This window comes from Sarcophilus harrisii, chromosome 3 (genome assembly GCF_902635505.1).
Source record: "Sarcophilus harrisii chromosome 3, mSarHar1.11, whole genome shotgun sequence".
Taxonomy (NCBI): Eukaryota; Metazoa; Chordata; class Mammalia; order Dasyuromorphia; family Dasyuridae; genus Sarcophilus; species Sarcophilus harrisii.
In genome coordinates this window covers 238183219-238203219 of record NC_045428.1, presented here as the reverse complement: position 1 = coordinate 238203219, position 20001 = coordinate 238183219, and the positions used below count along the sequence as shown (strand labels likewise).

General features: G+C 35.5%; 1 protein-coding gene across 4 annotated transcripts in view; it reads right to left on the bottom strand.

Moving 5' to 3' along the window:
- Positions 1-20001, bottom strand: part of USP16 (ubiquitin specific peptidase 16) — a 67375-nt gene that overhangs the window by 47137 nt on the left and 237 nt on the right. The window contains exons 2-3 of one of the 4 annotated variants that reach the window (XM_031959252.1): positions 4515-4585; positions 2716-2858 (exon numbers count right to left, since the gene is read on the bottom strand). The exons of 1 other annotated variant lie outside the window; for it this stretch is intronic. The gene's annotated coding sequence lies outside the window, so the exon portion shown is untranslated. The remainder of the gene's footprint in view (positions 1-2715; positions 2859-4514; positions 4586-20001) is intronic. 2 more of the 4 variants (XM_031959253.1, XM_031959254.1) reach the window with 2 other exon arrangements.

Genomic DNA, 20001 nt, shown 5'->3' with positions numbered 1-20001 from the left:
AGAAAACTGGGCTGGAAGTCAGGAAGACAAGTTCAAATCTGGCCTCATATATATATTTCTATATATAGAAGGTATTGGTACATTCACAAAAAATTGACTATGTACTAGGTACAAATGCATATAACCTTTACAAGCAAAAGCAGAAAGACAGTAATACTAAACATCCTTTACTGAACACAGTGCAATAAAAATTTTGTCCTATAAGATTCTCTGAAGAAATTTTTTTTTCTTTTTTTTTTTTTTGCTGAGGCAATTGGGACTTGCCTAGGTCACACAGATGGGAAGTGTTAAGTGTATGGGAATAGATTTGAACTCAGATCCTCCTTCCTTTAGGGCTGGTGCTCTATCCACTGCCTCTCTCACCTAGCTGCCCCTGAAAAAATAATTTTTAAGAAGGAGGATTCTAGGAAAATGGCAAAGTAGGTGAGAAAATTTGAAGCTCTCCAGATTTTCCCCAAAACAAGACAAAGTTGCACCTCAGGGTGAATGTAGAATGCTTAAAAACAAATAAGAGGGCAGAATAGAACTCCTCCTGGGACATCAGAGAAGAGCCAAGAAAGACCCCAGGGCCCAGGTTTGGCCCCTGTGAAATGTAAACACCTTCAAATTAGTTCTAAAACTAATGCAAGTGGCAAGCCCTGGGGATAACTGGAAAGTAGCCCAAGCCCCAAGAACTTTTAGCACCTGGACAGACTTGGGCTTCTGAATCAGGGAGGATTAAGGGAACCTGTACTGAGAAGGAACACCAGGTCCACCTGTGCTTCCCATATGGGGCCGTGGGTGAGAAGAAACCAGCTCATGCCTGGTAAGTGTAAAAGCAGTGGGGCAGGATCATAGCTAACTACTGAAACTTACAGGAGGGTGAAGTTCTTAGATTGGAGTTCCAGGCCAGAGGGAAAAACTGAAGGAAAACTGGAGGCCAGATATATGAAGAGGGGATCCTGAAACTCTGAAAATCCTTAAAGGAGAAAATCTCAACTCTGCCTCAGCAAGGGACCCTGCCCCGAAGGACAAACAGTTTCACCCTTGTTATCTGGGTGGGGTGGGCTCAGTCCTAAAACTCACTGAATTCAATTCAAATTCCAGCTCAAGCTGAAAAACAGCTAGGACCCAACTTGGGACTCCACCCATGAGCCCCCTTCAGCTTGTAGCCTGTAATGCTGGAGAAACTGAGCAAGACAGAGATTAGAGAACAATTTAATAATTTATTAAATGGAGAGATTTTTCTGGGACCAAATGGATCCATGTTTGGTCCCAGGGCTGAATAAGACTAGTCTCAAAGAATCCAGCCCTGAGTATTAGACAGCAAGATTTTTTATAGGAAAACAAGAACAATGACATAATGGGGGAGGTACCTGGATGGGGATAACCTAAGGGGGAGAGGCACCTAGGATGACATAATGGAGGGAAGTACTTAGAGAGGTTACTGATATTCTAATGACATCTAAAATGGATAGACCTTTATCCTATCAAACATTAAGAAGGAATGATTATAACCTAAAGATATAAAACCTTTATCTCATCAAACATTTAAGAGGGAATGATTATAGCCTGGGGTTTTGGGGCAGAGCAACTGAAGTAGACCTTTATCTCATCAAACATTAAGAGTGAAAGGTTATAACATGAGGCAGAGTAATAGGATAATTGGGAAACTGGGTCAGGACATTAAAAAGGAACTGTGGCACAACATTCCACATTCTCTCTTCTAACTATTCAAATTTAGACTAACCCTATGTGAAGTAAATAGACCAAATAAAAATCAAAATAAAGCTAGAACAATGCAAGGATTTATGGCAAGGTCAAGTCTCTCCCCTATAACCCCAGAGTTAATCAGAAATACACAAAGTTCCTTATTACAATTATATCAGGTCCTCTGAAGTTGGGGAGCATATGGACAGTGTACTGTGAGTTAGGACTGTGGTAATTTGTGCATGACTCTGCCTCTGCTTACAGCGCAGCAGGGCTCAAGACAGTTGCGCTGCCCGTTCAGAATGGCAGCCTGCTCCAGGGGAGAAGGGTGAGGCTTGGAGTAGCTCCACCTGTCCCTGCCCAGAGGAACAGACAGGGCTGCAGAAAGGATCAGATTCCTGAGCAAATTATGCACAGTTAGACCAAGGCAAGCAAACCCCAAACTTTTAGAGGCCCAATATCAAACTACAAGCTCCTTTTAAGTACACTGAAATACTAATTAAGAACCTGGGGTAACAGGAGTGGAGAAACAGATCAGAGAGATTGCCAGTCCCAAGACAGATATCTGATTTCTGGTTGTTTCTAAAAAAAAATAATCCCAAAAACTGAGTCTGCCAGGGCAATTCCAACAGAATAAGGGATTTCAAAGTTAAAGCATAACAAGCAAATCATAGTCCAGTAAATTTAAACAAGTAGTAAAAAATGAAAAGGACTGTTTAAAGGATTTCCAATTAAATCTGAACTAGTAAGATAGAGAGTAGAGCAGAAGTGCCTAAGAAAATACACCAGTTTCCCCAATTTCCTATTTCTTCCTACCTTTTTTTTCTTCACAGAAAAGAATTATCAAATAACCATCCCACATATAAATTACATACATATACATAACAGAATAAAAATCCCTCAAACATAACAGCAATAGTTACACAAGTTTAACAATTTCCATCCCAAGTCTTAAACACACAGTAATACAATTAAAATTCTAACAATTCAAGCACTTTCTCACTCCCCCATATCAGTCCAAATTACATCAGGAGCAGGGGCGATGGTTATCTCAAAAGCTGCTTCCTGTTAAAGATGGCAGAGATGTTCAGTCCAGGAAGGGGGATGGGTGTGGTGTGGCGTGCTGACAATCAAAGCTTGATCTAGATCCCAGAATCAAATCAATATATCTGTAATTTGACCAAACAGAAACAAAACTTGAAACCAAACAGAAACAAAAACAAATCTAACAAAGAAAGATTAGAACAGTCTGAGATAGAAAGATTAGTCCACAAGGACTGCTATAAGATGTGGCCTCTCATTAGTTATAAACCTTAAAAAAACTTGAATATCCAGACACAATATCTAGTAACCAATAGATGACCAGACTAAATACTTATTTGCTCAAGTATTTAAGATATAATGATCATAGATAACCATATTGGAAACAGCAAAGTATGACATAATTGAATTGCATTAACAATTTCTTATTGACCATTGCTCTGATTATAGAAATCATTTACAGGAGGAAAAAAATGCAATGACATATTAACTATAAACCCAAGAAATTTTACCTCCAATAACAAATCCTAAACAGATATTTACCATAACCTTATATTTATACAAATCAGTTTGCTGCTTTTAGCCAAAAACCATATAGCTACAACTTGTTAAAGAACGCCTGGAACAGTTTAGAGGGAGGGAGGAGGAGAGGATTCTATGTGGCTGCCCTTCCCCCCACCCCATCTCCAAAAAGACAGGGAAGGGAGAGAAGTCAAACTAAACTTCACTCCAGGCTAACAAAATGCTCCAATAGCTCAAGTAACAGCAGTGAGGGGCAAGTTTAAATCTTTACCTTTGAAGACAAAAGATCCCTACCCCACCCAACATTTAAAGTAGCAGAAATCAGTGGGGGATGGGTAGGGAAGATTCCATAAAACCCACATGTCCAGCAGAGCTGTTGGATTTAAAGCATAAGTTAACAATGTTATAATATAGGTAGTTTTTCTCTCCCTCTGGCCCTATGTGGCCATTATTCCCAATGGACTTCTCCTAAGCTCCAACTTGGCCATAATTGAAGCTTTCAGAAAAGTCAGAACCTTTTTGCTACATACTTTACCTAATTAGAGGCACATGACTCCTTTCAGGCAAGTTAACAGAACTTTAACAAGTTATTGTTCTTTTAAGATCTTATACTTAAAGATAACTCAATCTAGCCAGCATAGGCAACAGTAAAATTATTTCCCACAATTTTAAAACTTCCCAAAAGAATATTCAGAGCAAATCTGGTATGCAGATGCAAACTAATAAATTTCCCAAATTTAGAATCATCATAAAATTCCTAATCAAATGTTTTTTTCCAGCTGGAGTTCAGTATTGAAATAACCAATTCCCAAATTTGATCATTGTTCTTAAATTTAACAGAGCTCTAAAATTGACAAAACAGACAAACAAATCACACAGAACACACATAGACTGTGCAGTCAAAACATTTAACACAGACTAGGGGCTTTTTGGAAAGAATAGCCCTGAGGGAAGTTGTTGGCTCCAGTCTTTCCTCCCATAATCCAAAGAGAGCCTTTTTTTTTTTTTTTTTTTTAGTCAGATGGTGTCTTAAAAAGACCCCCAAATTTATACTCTGGAATGCCCAGAGTTGTGCCAACTAGCACACAGATGTGGCTTAGACATCCAGGTAGGGTTCCCTGTGTCCAGAAGACATACTCCCAGAATTTATACCCATTAGCATTTCATAATTCTGGTAATACAGATGCTAGCATAAAGACAGAACAGATCAGGTCTTAAGACATAACCAGATGGTACCCCAAAAGGTACCCAGACAGACTTACTCTCCTGTGGCCGGAATTGGGTTGTCTATCATCAGGCTGTTATGGCTGGAAACCGCTCTTTCCTGGAGGCTCTGGAAAAAAAAAAACCTAGGGGGACCCGGTCTCTCCAGGCCAAGAATTCAGATCCGCAGCCACCCTGCCCAAAGCAGAGACCTGAAAGTCTCTTATCTCTAATCCTGCTCATTTTCTAATATCTCCCTGGAGAGCTCCAAAATGTAATGCTGATGAGATCAACCAAATCATTTCCAATGGAGCAGAAATGAACTGAACCAGCTATGCCCAGAAAAAGAACTCTGGGAGATGACTAAAAACCATTACATTGAATTCCCAATCCCTATATTTATGCCCACCTGCATTTTTGATTTCCTTCACAAGCTAATTGTACAATATTTCAGAGTCTGATTCTTTTTGTACAGCAAAATAACGTTTTGGTCATGTATACTTATTGTGTATCTAATTTATATTTTAATATATTTAACATCTACTGGTCATCCTGCCATCTAGGGGAGGGGGTGGGGGGGTAAGAGGTGAAAAATTGGAACAAGAGGTTTGGCAATTGTTAATGCTGTAAAGTTACCCATGCATATATCCTGTAAATAAAAGGCTATTAAATAAAAATAAATAAATAAATTAAAAAAACCAAAAAACAAAATGTAATGCTGGAGAAACTGAGCAAGACAGAGATTAGAGAACAATTTAGTAGTTTATTAAATGGAGAGATTTTTTGGGGGACCAAACAGATCCATGTTTGGTCCCAGGGCTGAATGAGACTATCATCTCAAAGAATCCAGCCCTGAGTATTAGACAAACAGCAAGATTTTTTTTATAGGATAACAAGAACAATGACATAATGGGGGAGAAATCTGGATGGGGATAACCTAATGGGGGGAGGCACCTAGGATGACATAATGGAGGGAAATACTGGAGAGGTTACTGATATTCTAATGATGTCTAAAATAGACCTTTATCTGTCAAACCCTAAGAAGGAATGATTATAACCAAAAGATATAAAACTTTTATCTCATCAAACATTTAAGAGGAAATGATTATAGCCTGAGGTTTTGGGACAGAGCAACTGAGACAGACCTTTATCTCATCAAACATTCAGAGGGAAAGGTTATAACCAGAGGCAGAGTAACTAAATAGGACAATTGGGAAACTGGATCAGGACATTAAAAGGGAACTGTGGCACAACAGCCAAAGCCCCCTATTATAAAAGAGCCAAACTAAACCCCTCTCTTTACAGAGGTTCCAAAGATGCCAGCTCTATGCTTGGCATGCTAAGAGCCTCTGTCCACTGGAATACTCTTTCCAGCACCATCCTCTCTTTATCCTCACCTATTTTCCTAACCAGACTTTATGCCTCATTGTCAGGATTTTTAACCTTACTCCCAATCCCTATAATAAACCCTTTTATCAATCTAGGTTTTCAGGTCTGTAAATTCTTTTACAAAGAACCTCTGCGCCGCCAGAAGGGAGTCCCCAAAATTCACCATCCTTGTGCCGAATACCAAGGGGTTGCAGGAGAGCCAAATCTCTCTATTTGCCACTAGACCTTATTATTTAACTCCCTGACCACCAGAAACCCTAATTTCATTTTGGTTCCCGAAACCTAAACCTCATCACAGTGATTCAAGGCAATTCCAAAAAACTTGGGGTGGAAAATGCCATCTGCATCTACAAAGAACTATGAAGACTAAATGTGGAGCAAAGATTGTTTGCTTGTTTTTTTTTTTTTTTTTTTTTTTTTTTTTCCCTCCAAAAAGATTTAATAATCCTAAAGAATTGGTGGGTATAAGAACAAACCATAAAAATAATGGAAATTCTCATCAGTCAAAATGACCACAACTTATGAAATGCAGCTAACGTAGTCATAAGGGGGAAATGAGTATCTCTATATGTGGTTTCATCAACAAAAAAGGAAAAAGAACAAGCCAATGAAATGGTTATGCAATAAAGTAGCTAGACATGCAAGAATCAAACAACAACATTTTGTTTAACTATGCATATTTGTTAAAAGGTCTTTGTTTTTGTTTGTTTTTTTAATAAAAGGAGTTGGAAGTTCAGAGAAAGGTCAGGGCAAGAAAGAAAGAGAAAAAAAAGGAAGACAAAAAACAGAGGACATTAAAACTTTTTTCCCCAAATAATATAGCAAAGAGAACACAAAGGATCACAGAGATGTAGAATAACTTTTCACATTACAGGTTCAACTTATATACTTAGAAAAACAAGTTTCTCCTTCTGTGTGCAAAAGGAGAGTACTCCAAGTTGAGGGAAGGCTATCTTATAACAATTATTTTTGTTATACCACCTTAGTAAAAACGCCCTTTTGGTAGAGACCTATATACTAGAATGTATATGTATTAGAAACTCCAATCTGTCTGAGTGATCCCTAAAAACCTAAGAAGTAGTCTAATATTAGAATTATATATATATATTTGAAGAATTGCAGAGAAGTGCTCACCTCCTTTGACAGAGAGTGTCTCATCAAAGTTTCATTACAAGTAAAATTACAGGTCCAATCTCTATCCTTACATGAAATGGGTTGCTTAATATGGGAAGATGAGAGCTTTTCAAATATACTAAACAATTTCTTTTTAGAAAAGAAACATCTTTTTCTAGATATTTAATTTTTATTTTGTTTTTTTCTCAATTACATGTAAACAAAAAAAATTAACATTCATTTTTGAATATTTTGATTTCCAAAATCTCTCCTTCCCTATTTTCCTTCCCCATTTTAAGATAAGCAATTTGATCAAAATTATATATGTGTTATCATGCAAAACATTTCCTTATTAGCCATGTTGCAAAAGAAAATGCAAACCAAAAAAACCCAAGAATAATAAAGTAAAAAACAGTTTACTTCAATCGACATTCAGACTCCATCACTTCTTTCTTTGGAGGTGTATGACAGTCTTCTTCATAAGTCCTTCAGAATCGTTTTGGATCATTTGCATTGCTGAGAATAGCTACATTATTCACAGTTGATCATTATACAATAATATTGTTACTGTGTACAATGCTCTTTCTGTTTATTTCACTTTGTATCAATGCATGCAAGTCTTACCAGGTTTTTCTGAAAACATCCTGCTCATTATTTCTTATAACACAATAGTATTTCTTCACAATCATATACAACTTGTTCAGCCATTCCCCAATTGATGGGCATCTATAGGGAACAATTTGAACAAAAATATAACACTATGACAATTCAATATATATTGTGGGGCCTTCAGGTTGACTCATTTGTTTTCTGAATGTGGAATGTAGTCATTCAACTTCTCTCTGCCTTTTGACAGTCTAACTTTTAAATATTACTCCCTATATTAAATCTTTCCTTGGAAATAACCTGCTCCAAGTCTCATGTAACACTTTATTTTGTAGCACTCTAATGCATTTACCATGTAATGTTTATTAAGTAGCCTTTTGTATTGATGTCTCCATGCCCTACTAAATTATATGGCCCTTGAGGGCAATGACAGTGTATTATCTGATTTTTAATATCTTACTCACATGTAGCACAATGTTTGACACATAATAAACATTTAATAAATGCCTATTTATTGTCTTACTTTTTTTTCTCTCTTTGGCACCTTCCTGGTTTAGACATCAGCATCATGTTTCTGTCATAAAAGAAATTTGGTAGGACTCCTTCTTTGCCTATTTTTCCAAGTAGTTTATATAGTATTGGGATCAATTGTTCTTTAAATATTTAGTAGAATCTGCTTGAATCCATCTGGTCCTGGAGATTTTTTCTTAGGAAGTTCATTGATGGCTTGTTCAATTTCTTTTTCTAAGATTGGATTATTTAAGAGTTTTATTTCTTCTGTTAATCTGAGTAATTTATGTTGTTGTAGATATTCATACATTTCATTTAGAATTTATTGGAAGGAATTGGGCAAGATAACTCCTATCAATTGTCTTAATTTCCTCTTTGTTGGTGATGAATTCACCCTTTTCATTTTTGATACTATCAATTTTTCTCCTTTCCTTTTTTAAATCATTAGCCAATAGTTTGTCTTTTTTGGGATTTTTTTTCATAAAACTGGATCCTAGTTTTATTTATTCATTCAATAGCTTCCTTATTTTCAATTTTACTAATCTCTCCTTTGATTTTCAGGATTTCCAATGTTGTATTTATTTAATTGGAGATTTTAAATTTTTTACAGTTTGTTTTTTTAGTTGCATATCCAATTCAATGACCTGCTTTTTCTCTGTTTAAGTGATTAAACATATAAATTTTTTTCAAAGTATTACTTTGACTATATTCCATAAATTTTGGCATGTGGTCTGTCATTTTCTTTAATGGAATTATCAATTGTTTCTATGATTTGTTCTTTGACCCACTCATTCTTTAGGATTAGATTTCCAAAAAATTTTAAATCTCTCTTGGATTGTCCATTGTTAAATGTAATTTTTATTGTATCATGATCTGAAAAAAAGATGCATTTACAATTTTTGCCTTTTTACATTTGATTGTGAAGTTTTTGTCCTAATACATGATTTTTTTTTTTTTTTTTTTTTTTGCATAGGTGCTATGTACTGCGGAGAAAAAGGTATATTTCTTTTTATGCCCATTCATAATCTATCTCTAAAGATCTATCATATTTAAACTTTTCCAGAATTTTATTCACCTCCTTAATTTCTTTCTTGTTAACTTTTTAATTAGATATATCTAGTTCTGAGAGGGGAAAATTGAGGCTGCTTAATAGTATAATTTTACGGTCTATACTTTCACATAATTCATTAATTTCTTCTCCTTTAAAAACTTAGAATTGGTGAATATTTATTTAGTATTCGTATGACTTATTAATGGTACCTTTCAGCAAGATATAGTTTTCTTCCTTATCTCTTCAATTAGATCTGTTTTTGCTTTTGCTTTGTCTAAAATCACAATTGCTACCCTTGCTTTTTTTTTTTTTCAGCTTAAACATAATAAATTATGCTCTAGCTCCTTACCTTTAGTCTGTGTATCTCTGTTTCAAATGTATTATAAACAACATATTCTAGGATTCTGGTTTTTAATTCATTCTGCTATCTGCTATCATTTTATGGGTGAGTTCATCCCATTCACATTTATTGATTTGATAAATAATTGTCTTTTCCCCTGCATGCTATTTTCCCCTATTTTTATTCCTTCTCTCTCCTACCCTTCCTTTCCTTCCTCATAGTTACTTTATGTATGATCACCACCTTCCTCACTCTACTTTCCCTTTTATCAGTCCTTCTTTCCCTTCTGTTATCCCTTTCCCTTTTTTATTTTCTTATTGGGTAAGATAAGTTTCTGTATCCAACTGTGAATTTGATTCCCTCTTTGAGCCAATTTTGATAAGAGTAAAATTTAAGCTTTGTCTACTATCTTATCCCCACCCCTCATTTTCCCATTATAACTCCCATAATAACTCTTTCATGCCTCTTTTATATGAGATAATTTACCCTATTCAATCTCCTCCTTCCTTTTTCTTCCAGCACAATCTTTCTCTTTTTTGCTTTGTTTTGTTTTTTGGGGGTATTATCCATCAAAGTCACTTTATGTCTATATATACTCCTTCTAATTGATCTTATTATAATATAGCTCTTAATAGTTATAGATATTTTCTTGTTATGTAGAAATCTAAAGTTTAACCCTACTAAATTTTTTGTGTTTTTTTTTCTTGTTTCTTTTTTTAAACTTTTTTATATTTCCCCTGAATCTTCTATTTAGAGATCATATTTTTTATTCAGCTCTAGTCTTTTAATTAGGAACCTTGAAAGTCCTCTATTTCATTAAATGTCCATTTCCCCCCCTCACCCCTGAAGGATTAGATTTACTTTTTCTGGGTAGGTGATTCTTTGTCATAATCCTCATTCCTTTGCCTTCTAGTATATTGTATTCTAAGCTCTCTGGTTATTTAATGTGGAAACTGCTAAATCTTGTGTAAGCCTGACTATAACTCCATGATATTTGAATTTTTTTTTTGAATGCCTGCAGTGCTTTTTCCTTTTTTTGTGAGCTCTGGAATTTGGCTATGATATTTCTGGGAGTTTTCATTTTGAGATCTCTTTTAGGTGGTGATTGGTGAATTTCTTTAATTTCTATTTTGCCCTCTGGTTCCAATATAACAAGGAAATATTCTTTGATAAATTTTTCAAAGATGATATCCAGGTTTTTTTTTTGTTGTTGTTGTTTAATTGTGGATTTCATGTAGTTTAGTAATTCTTCTCTCTCCTGGATCGATTTTCCAATGAAAAATTTCATATTTTCATTTTTTTTTTTTACTTTTTTGATTTTGTTTTATCAGTATCTTGATGTCTCACAAAGTCATTGGCTTGCACTTGCTGCTCAATCCCAATTTTACTTTATTTATTTATTTTTAATGCTGGAAAGATTTAGTTTGCATTCTTGCAAGAATGGGTGCCTAAATCGGAACAGAAGTGATGTGCAAGGGATAATGTTGTAAAAAAATTACCCTGGCATGGGTTCTGTCAATAAAAAGTTATTTAATTAAAAAAAAAAAAAACTCCTTCCCCAGTACTAAAAAAAAAAAAAAGGGTGCCTAGGTGAGTAGACACACTTTTGAAACTCCAAGGGCAGCATTTTATTTCCTGTCCAAAAGCACAAGTCTCTTCCCCAATTCCCCATTAATTGCATCAATTAATAGAAGTTATAGGACCTGACTGACTCTCCATCCCTCATTACATAGTCAGTCCCTGCCCTCCAAGGAGCTTACATTCTAGAAGAAGGAAGATATCTATGGAGGGCTAGGGCAATAACAAAAAATTATTTTCAAATCTCAGGCCATCACCCCTGATTACAAAAGTCAGTCCCTGCCCCAAGAAGCTTACATTCTTTGGGGGAAAAATAACTAATCTCCACTCTTGGTTATTCTTTGATATCCTTGTGAGTTTCAATTTTCTAATTTAAATTTCATTTCTCCAGTTTTCATAATTGTGGAAACCAAATGTATGCTCATCCATTTCTCACAATTTCCCCCTTTTTTCTTTTGTTTTCTGTTTCTTTGTTTCTTCCTTCCTTTCTTTCTACCTTCCTTCCTTCTTTCCTTCCTTCCTTTCCTTCCTTCCATTCCTCCTTCCTTCCTTCCTTCCCTCCATTACTCTTTCCTTCCTTCCCTTCCTCCCTTTCTATTTCATTCCTTCCTTCCGTTCCGCCTTCCTTCCTTCTTGCCCTCCATTCCTCCTTCCTTCCCTCCCTCTCTCCCTATTTCCTTCATTCCCTCCATTTCTCCTTCTTTCCTTCCTTCCTTTCCTCGCTTCCTTGCTTCCTTCCTTCTCTTCCTCCTTCTCTCTTTACTTTCCTTTCTTTCCTCCTTCCTTCCTTCTTTCCTTCTTCTCTCCCTTCCTTTCCTTCCTCCCTTTTTCTTTTTTTTCTTTTCTTTTGCAATTTGGTTTCCACATCCTTTTCTAACCCCTCATATTTGACTAAAACATCCCACTTCATAAAAGTCTATTCACCTCTGCACAGATCTCCTTACACAGAATTCCCTGCTAATTCTTCTGACAGGGCTGTACTAGAAGTAAAACTACTTCTAGTTTCAACACACATTCCACCTCTTCTTCCTGCCAATAAACTGTCCAGAGTCATTCATTCTGTTTTCCCTGCTAGTGGCATCTAATTACTCTGTTATTCCCTTCACTGCCTCTCTGGTGTAATTTATTTACCCACCAGAATAGGAATGACCCAAATCCAGAACTAACTAGATTTCTAGCCTTGAATTCATAAGTTACTATCCTTGGTATAATTCTCCCTGATTCAGTCCTACTTTCTTCTTAGAATAACAGAGTGAAAGGAATAGCCAATTGGGTCAGTATATAAGTGCTCACTTAGTTCCCAAGAAAAGCAGGTTTAAGAGTGCTGTCTCCAAATTGCTTGGGGGTATGCTTATCCCTGAGAAATTGCCAGAATTACCCTCAGTGACATTCCAGATTCAGGTACATGCCACTACAATTCCTAGTTTTTGGAATCTTTCACCCTGCCATGAAAGGCAAATTGTCAATCCCAATTTTAAAGGAATTATTTTCTTTAATGAGCCTTGATTCTTTTCCATTTGGCTAATTCTATTTTCTAAGGCATTATTTTCCTTGACAAAATTTTGTATATCTTTCCCCATGCTATCAACTTTTTTTTCCCTTCATGATTCTCTTGCATTACTCCCATTTCTTTTCCCATTTTTTTCTAGTTCTCTAGTGTTTTTGTTGTTGTTGTTGTTGTTGTTGTTGTTTTTTTAACTCTTTTTAAGTTCTTTCAGGAATTCTTTTTGGGCCTGAGATCAAATTACATTTTTCTTTGAGGCTTTACATGTAGCCATTTTGATATTATTGTCCTCTTCTAAATTTATGCCTTGATCCTTATCATAGTAACTTTTTATAATCCAACTTTTTGTTGTTGTTGTTTTGTTTTGTTCTTTGCTTATTTTTTCTGCCTTTTTTTTTTTTGCAAACTGATTTTTTTTTTAATGTGAGATTTAGACTCTGGTCCTATACTGTCTCAAGCTTTTTTTTTTTTTTTTTTTTTAACACTGCTTGCTTTTACTGGACTTTAGGGCTTAGCTGCTTGCTTTCATTGGGAAAGTAGGCTACCCTTTTGGCTTTACCTGGGGGTGGGTCTCTCTATTAGACTCGCCTGGATGTGAGGCCTTGCTGCTAGGATGTTGTGGTAACAGCCTTTTTGGTGGTTAATCCTGGAGGAGTAATTTTTTTTTTTTTGCTGATTTGCCTGAGGTGTGAGAGCCTGCTATTGGTTTTCTAGGAAACAGGTTCTCTCTTTTGGTAGGCCTTGGGCTCCAGAAGGCAGCTGGTGGTAGCTAGGTGGTAGTTGGTGGTAGGAGCTGGATCTTGTTTTTGGCCAGGCCCAAGCTGGGGTTTCACTACTGGTCAGTAATAGGTTCAAGGCTCTGCTAGTCTCCTGTTGTGCTGCACAAAATGCTCACTAGGGGGCTGCAAGTTTGCAGGAGGGCATGGCCTCTCTGATAGATTGTCACAGGATTGGAGTTTTTCAGATCTCTTGCTATGAGGCTGGCCCCTTCTATTGCTCTTGGAGAATAGTCCCTTCCCACCCCAGTGAAACAGACCTTTCCTGCAGAGATGGTAAGCTGCTTCCCCACTCTTACATCAATTCTGAAGTGGAGAGGAATTTAAAAGGACTTCAGTGGATTCCTTTATACTCCACCATCTTGGCACTAGAAATCAAACATTTTTTGTAATGGGTATAATATCCGGGCTAGCTTTCTGGAGGTTCTCTGGATGGGCCTTGGTCTTTAGATGGAGAAGTGAAAAAGGCAGGAGAGCCACCATGAGGTTGGTGAAAGATGGAGTCTGGAGCCTGAAGTCTTAAGCCTCAAGAATCTTCTGTGTCAGTGTCTGAGTCTTCTCTGTGTCTGTGTCTGAGACCCCTGAGTTCCCAATCCTCTCAGCCCTTACTAAGTACCATTACATCACTACAGCAACTGAGCACATGCCAATTGTAGAATCATTACATCACCATATTACACTAAGTATATGCCAACTAGAGTTAATTACATCATTACATCACATTAAGTATATATTTAACTAGAGAACCATTATCCTATCAATTTCACTGAGTAAACATCCTACTGTAAGTATCTTTGTTTCAAGTATACTTTTCCAGAGTTCCAGCCCTTTACAAAAGGGCATGACCTAAAATCTTCCCAGTAAAATCAGAGTTGAAGCAAGAATGTCCATTCTCACACCAATTTCCAATATAGTACTAGAAATGCTAGATGCAGTAATAAAACAAGAAAAAGAAAGTGAAGCAGTAAGAATAAGCAAAAAAAAAAAAAACAAAACTAGCACTCTTTGTAGACCATATGATGATATATTTGGAGAATCTTAGAGAATCAACCAAAAAACTAGTTGAAATAATTACCAACTTTAGCCAAATTGCAAGATATAAAATAAATACCAACACATTGTCAGCATTTTTATGTTAGCAACAAAATGTAGCAGAAGAAATAGAGAAATGTTATTTGAAATAATTACAGACCACATAAAATACTTGGGAATCTACCCGCTAAGACAAATCTAGAAAGTATATGAGCACAATTACAAAACAATTTTTATATAAAGACAGATCTAAAGAACTAAAAAAACATTAATTACTCATGGGTAGGCTGAAATAATGACAAAAATAACAATTTAACCTAAATTAATTTACTTATTCAGTGTCATAGCACTCATATTATTAAAAAATTATTTTATAGAACTAGAAAAAACTAGTAATAAACATCTGGAAGCACGAAAGATGAAGTTAGGTGGCCTAGCACTTCCAGGTTTCAAATTGTAATATCAATTATAAATATCAAAACAATGTTTCTGTCTAAAAAATAGTGTTGTAGTAATCGAAATGATTAAATACACAATATAAGGTAGCAAATGACTATGTTAATCTAGTAGTGGATTGCTCAAAGATTTTATCATTTGACAAAAATTGCTGGGAAAACGGAAAATGATTTGGCAAAAACTAGGTATAAATCAACATTACTTAATATGTAATGGTACCAACATAGGTCAAAATGGATTTAGGTATAGATTAGATGAACATGGAAAAAATGTACCAGTCAGATCCATGGATAAAGGAAGAGTTTGTGAGAAGTTTATGGGAAGTAAAATGGATAATTTTGATTACATGAAATTAAAAAAAAATTTCAGCAACAAAACCAATGTAGCCAAAATTAAAAGAAAAAAAGGACACTGGGAAAAAGATTTTATGGCAAGTTTTTCTGATTAAGGTCTTTTTTCTTGTGAACTTACATTTATAAAATAAAAGCCCTTCATCAAATGATGTGTAAGGCAATTTTCAGAAGAAATCAAAGATATCTATAATCATATGAAAAAAATGCTCTGTTGATTAGAGAAATGAAAATTAAAACAACTCTGAATTTCTTTTACACCTTACACTTTAGACCTATTAGAATGGCTAATATGACAGAAAAGAAAAATGACATGCTCGAGAGGTTATGGAAAAATAGGGACATTAATGGATTGTTGGTGGAATTGTGATAGTCCAACCATTCTATAGCATAGTTCCAAATTATTCATGCAAGACTAGTACTAGGTCTGTATCCTAATGAAATCACAGAAAAGGGAAAAGGAACTTTATGTAAAATAATTACAATAACAACAATAATAATTATGACAACTCTTTTTTTGGTGACAAAGAACTGGAAATAGAAGGAATATTCATTAAGTGGAAATTGTTGTAATAGACTACTACTGTGGTATAAAAAAATCACAAGCAGGATTTTTTTCAGAAAATTGTTAGAAGAGTTATATAAACTGATGAAAAGTGAAATGAGCAGAACCAAAAGAACATTGTAACAGCACTATTGCAAAGATGATTTGAAAGGGGTTACCTACTTTCATCAAGACAATAAACCAAAAAAATTCTGGACTTGTGATGAAAAATGCTATCCACCTCCAGAGAGAGAGAGAACTGTTGAACTCTGAATAAAAATTGAAATAATTTTTTTTTCATTTTCTCCTCTTGCTTTTTTTCTTTTCTTTTCTTTTTTTTTTTTTTGCAACATGGCCAATGTTTTATATAATTTCACATGTATAATTGATATTATATTGCCTACCTTTTCAATGAATTGGGGAGGAATTGGAGGGAGGGAGAGATTTTAGAACTCAGAATTAAGAAAAAAAAGTTATTATTATTATTATTTTTTAAACAGCAACACGTTTAAGGAAAGGGGAACAAATCCTGGACCAGGAAAGTAATACACTGGATTGCTTCAATGGCAATTGAGGCTGTTTTGGAGTAATAGCCCCTAAAGCAGTCACATACTTACATAGCAGACTGCTATGTAAGACACAGAAGACAGTTGTACCAACCCCAGGAGTAGTAGTTAGCAATATTGACCACTGTAACAATGACAGTAGTCATAGAATTTCAAAAGTTTTGACACATCTCATCATTATTTCCTTTAATACATTTTTCTATTGCTCTTTGCTTTGTTCCTTGACCCACCAAATATTTAGAATTAAATTATTTTACCTCCAATTAATTGTTAATCCTTTCTTCAAGGTCTCATATGCCAAATTTTTATTGCATTGTATTCAGTAAAAAAGATATGTTTAATATTTTTGCATTTATGAGAGTTCTGTATCCCTAAAACATTTTTTAATATCCTAAAACATTTCAATTTTTGGAAATCTGCTCTGCATGGCAAAATATGTAAAACTTTCTATTCCTATTTGATAATGACCACAGGTCTATCACATTCTAATGTTTTATTCATATACTTAACTTCTTTCTTATCTTTTTCCTTTGACCATCCGCTCCTCCTTGGTATTATTTTTTCCCCCCTAGATTTTCATGATGCTATTTTTTCATAGTTCTCTTCCTAACTCTCTGACCACTCCTCAGTCTCCCTTGCTGACTTTTCATCCAACTCACAACCATTGAACAGTATTAATAACAGATATCTCCCCATGTTCTGTCCAGGAGCCTCTTCTCCCTCTATGATTTCATTTGATCTCACTAGTTTTCATGGAATTAATTATCATCTATAGGCTGATGATTCATAGATCTACTTATCCAGCTCTAACCTGTAGTCTCACATTTTCAACTGCTTAATGGACGTTTAGAACTAGATATCATATAGACAGATTATCTTAAACTCGGCATATCAAAAAGTGAATTCATTATCATCTCAAGTCCTCCCTTTCCCCTAAATTCCATATTAGTGTTAAAGTTAGGTTAATGGTACCATTCTACTAGTCATCCTAGGTGCTATCTTTGATTTCTCTCATTCTTTCTCCCTCCTCCCCCATATGCAATTCATTGCTAAATTCTATAAATTCTACCTTGGTATTATCTTTCATGTATTTTTAACTCTTCTGACACTGATACTTCACACATGGATTTTTGCAATAGAAAATTTTTTCTTTTCTTTTTCTTTTTCTTTTTTTTTTTTTTTTTTTGCTGAGGCAAAAAAAGTGGGGTAAAGTGACTTGTCCAGGGTCACATAGCTGAGACTTGTTAAGCGTCTGAGAGCAGATTTGAACTCAGGTCTTCCTGACTAAAGGGGCTGGTGATCTATCCACTGCACTATCTAACTGTCCCCAATAGCCCATTTTCTGAGTGTCCCTGACTCTAGTATTTCCCTGCTCTTGTGTAATGTCTACTCATCTGTCAAATTGATATTCCTAAAGCACAGGTCTAATCATGAGATCCTATCATCTTCTTATTCAAAACTCCAGTGACTTCCTACAATCTTCAGGATCCTTTATTTGGCATTCAAAGGCTTTCATTATCTGCCTTTCCAGTACATGATGTGTAATCCAGTGATATTAGCATCCTTGATGTTTGTCTCATAAACATTTTTCATTTGCTGTCCCCCATGCCTGTGATGTTCTCTTTCTCTGCTCTTTCTCTCCTTCTCTTTCTCTGGCTCCCATTCCTTCTCTCCCTCTCTGTCCCTCCTCTGCCCCTCCTTCTCTATCTATCCTTTTCCCTCCCTGGGTGTCTCTGTCTCTGTCTCTCTTTCTCTCTCTTTTTCTCTCTCTCTTCTCTTTTCTCTCTCTCTCTCCCCCCTCCCATCCCCCTTAATCTCCATCTTCCTGGCTACATTCTAATGCCAGTTATGCTACCTTCTACAAGAAGTCTTTCCTGATCCCCCCTTAATATTAGTACCTTCCTTCAAAGATTATCTCCAGTTAATTCTGTATGTATCTTGTTTGTAAATATTTATTTGTCATGTCTCTCTCCCCCATTAGACTTTGAGCCTCTTGAGGGCAGTTTTTTTTTTTTTTCTTTTCATTTTTGCCTTTATTCAAGTTCTGACACATAATAGGTGCTTAACAAATGCTTGTTGACTGGCTATCACACATGCAGGAGATCCATTGAACAGATAAATATGGTGTATATTAATAGATTGTAGAATGTTACCAAAGACATAGAAGTAAGAAGTGGTATAAAAAGCAATCTACAAAGGACGTGGACCAATGTAAATAGCAAGAGGAATAAGGGATGGACACACGGAGGTTTGTAATGGAGTAAATCAAATATCAAAAGCCATTAAGTGTCATGGAAAAATATCACACAAAATGAGATAATATAAATGGGTTGGGAGTTGCACCCTAACACACTTCTTTTTTTTTTTTTTTTTTTTTTTTTTATTTAATAGCCTTTTATTTACAGGATATATACATGGGTAACTTTACAGCATTAACAATTGCCAAACCTCTTGTTCCAATTTTTCACCTCTTACCCCCCCACCCCCTCCCCTAGATGGCAGGATGACCAGTAGATGTTAAATATATTAAAATATAACTTAGATACACAATAAGTATACATGACCAAAACATTATTTTGCTGTACAAAAAGAATCAGACTCTGAATTATTGTACAATTAGCTTGTGAAGGAAATCAAAAATGCAGGTGTGCATAAATATAGGGATTGGGAATTCAATGTAATGGTTTTTAGTCATCTCCCAGAGTTCTTTTTCTGGGTATAGCTAGTTCAGTTCATTACTGCTCCATTAGAAATGATTTGGTTGATCTCGTTGCTGAGGATGGCCTGATCCATCAGGACTGGTCATCATCTAGTATTGTTGTTGAAGTATATAATGATCTCCTGGTCCTGCTCATTTCACTCAGCATCAGTTCGTGTAAGTCTCTCCAGGCCTTTCTGAAATCATCCTGTTGGTCATTTCTTACAGAAACAGTAATATTCCATAATTTTCATATACCACAATTTATTCAGCCATTCTCCAACTGATGGACATCCATTCAGTTTCCAGTTTCTAGCCACTACAAAAAGGGCTGCCACAAACATTCGTGCACATACTGGTCCCTTTCCCTTCTTTATAATCTCTTTGGGATATAATCCCAGTAGTAACACTGCTGGATCAAAGGGTATGCACAGTTTGATAACTTTTTGAGCATAGTTCCCCTAACACACTTCTAAAGCATTTTAAGGTTTGCAAAGGGTTTTCCAAAGAGCTAGTGTGCTGGCGGTATTATTTCCATTTCACAAGAAAGGAAACTGAAATACAGAGATTAATTTACTTAAGGTCAGTTCTTTGACATGTTGTAGCAAGGGGGTAACTCATTTCCTCTTATTACCTATGAGGTGACTGACTCGTCATTTTTACCATTTCTCGAGACTTTGGAATCTCACTTATAAGGATGAAGAAGTATCTTTCAGTACCTTTCTAGCTCTAAAGTTTTGTGAGTGTGGTTTTGGGACTAATGCTTTTCTTTGAAAAATTTTTTTATTTAGAATTTAAGCATCGACAAGAAAATTTCTGTATGTAAAGGCCAAAGACTATATATGAAAAACATAAATTTGTTATACCCGTAATAGGTGGATATTAAACAGGGTAGTAACAAAACCGACCTATTTGTGCTCTCTCCTGATGACTTTTATATTTTATTCTGTGTATCTTTAAATGGTGGTTTTTTTCCTTGCATCAATCATTAGTCACTAATTTATCCGTTCCCCAATAAAACCCCACATTTTAA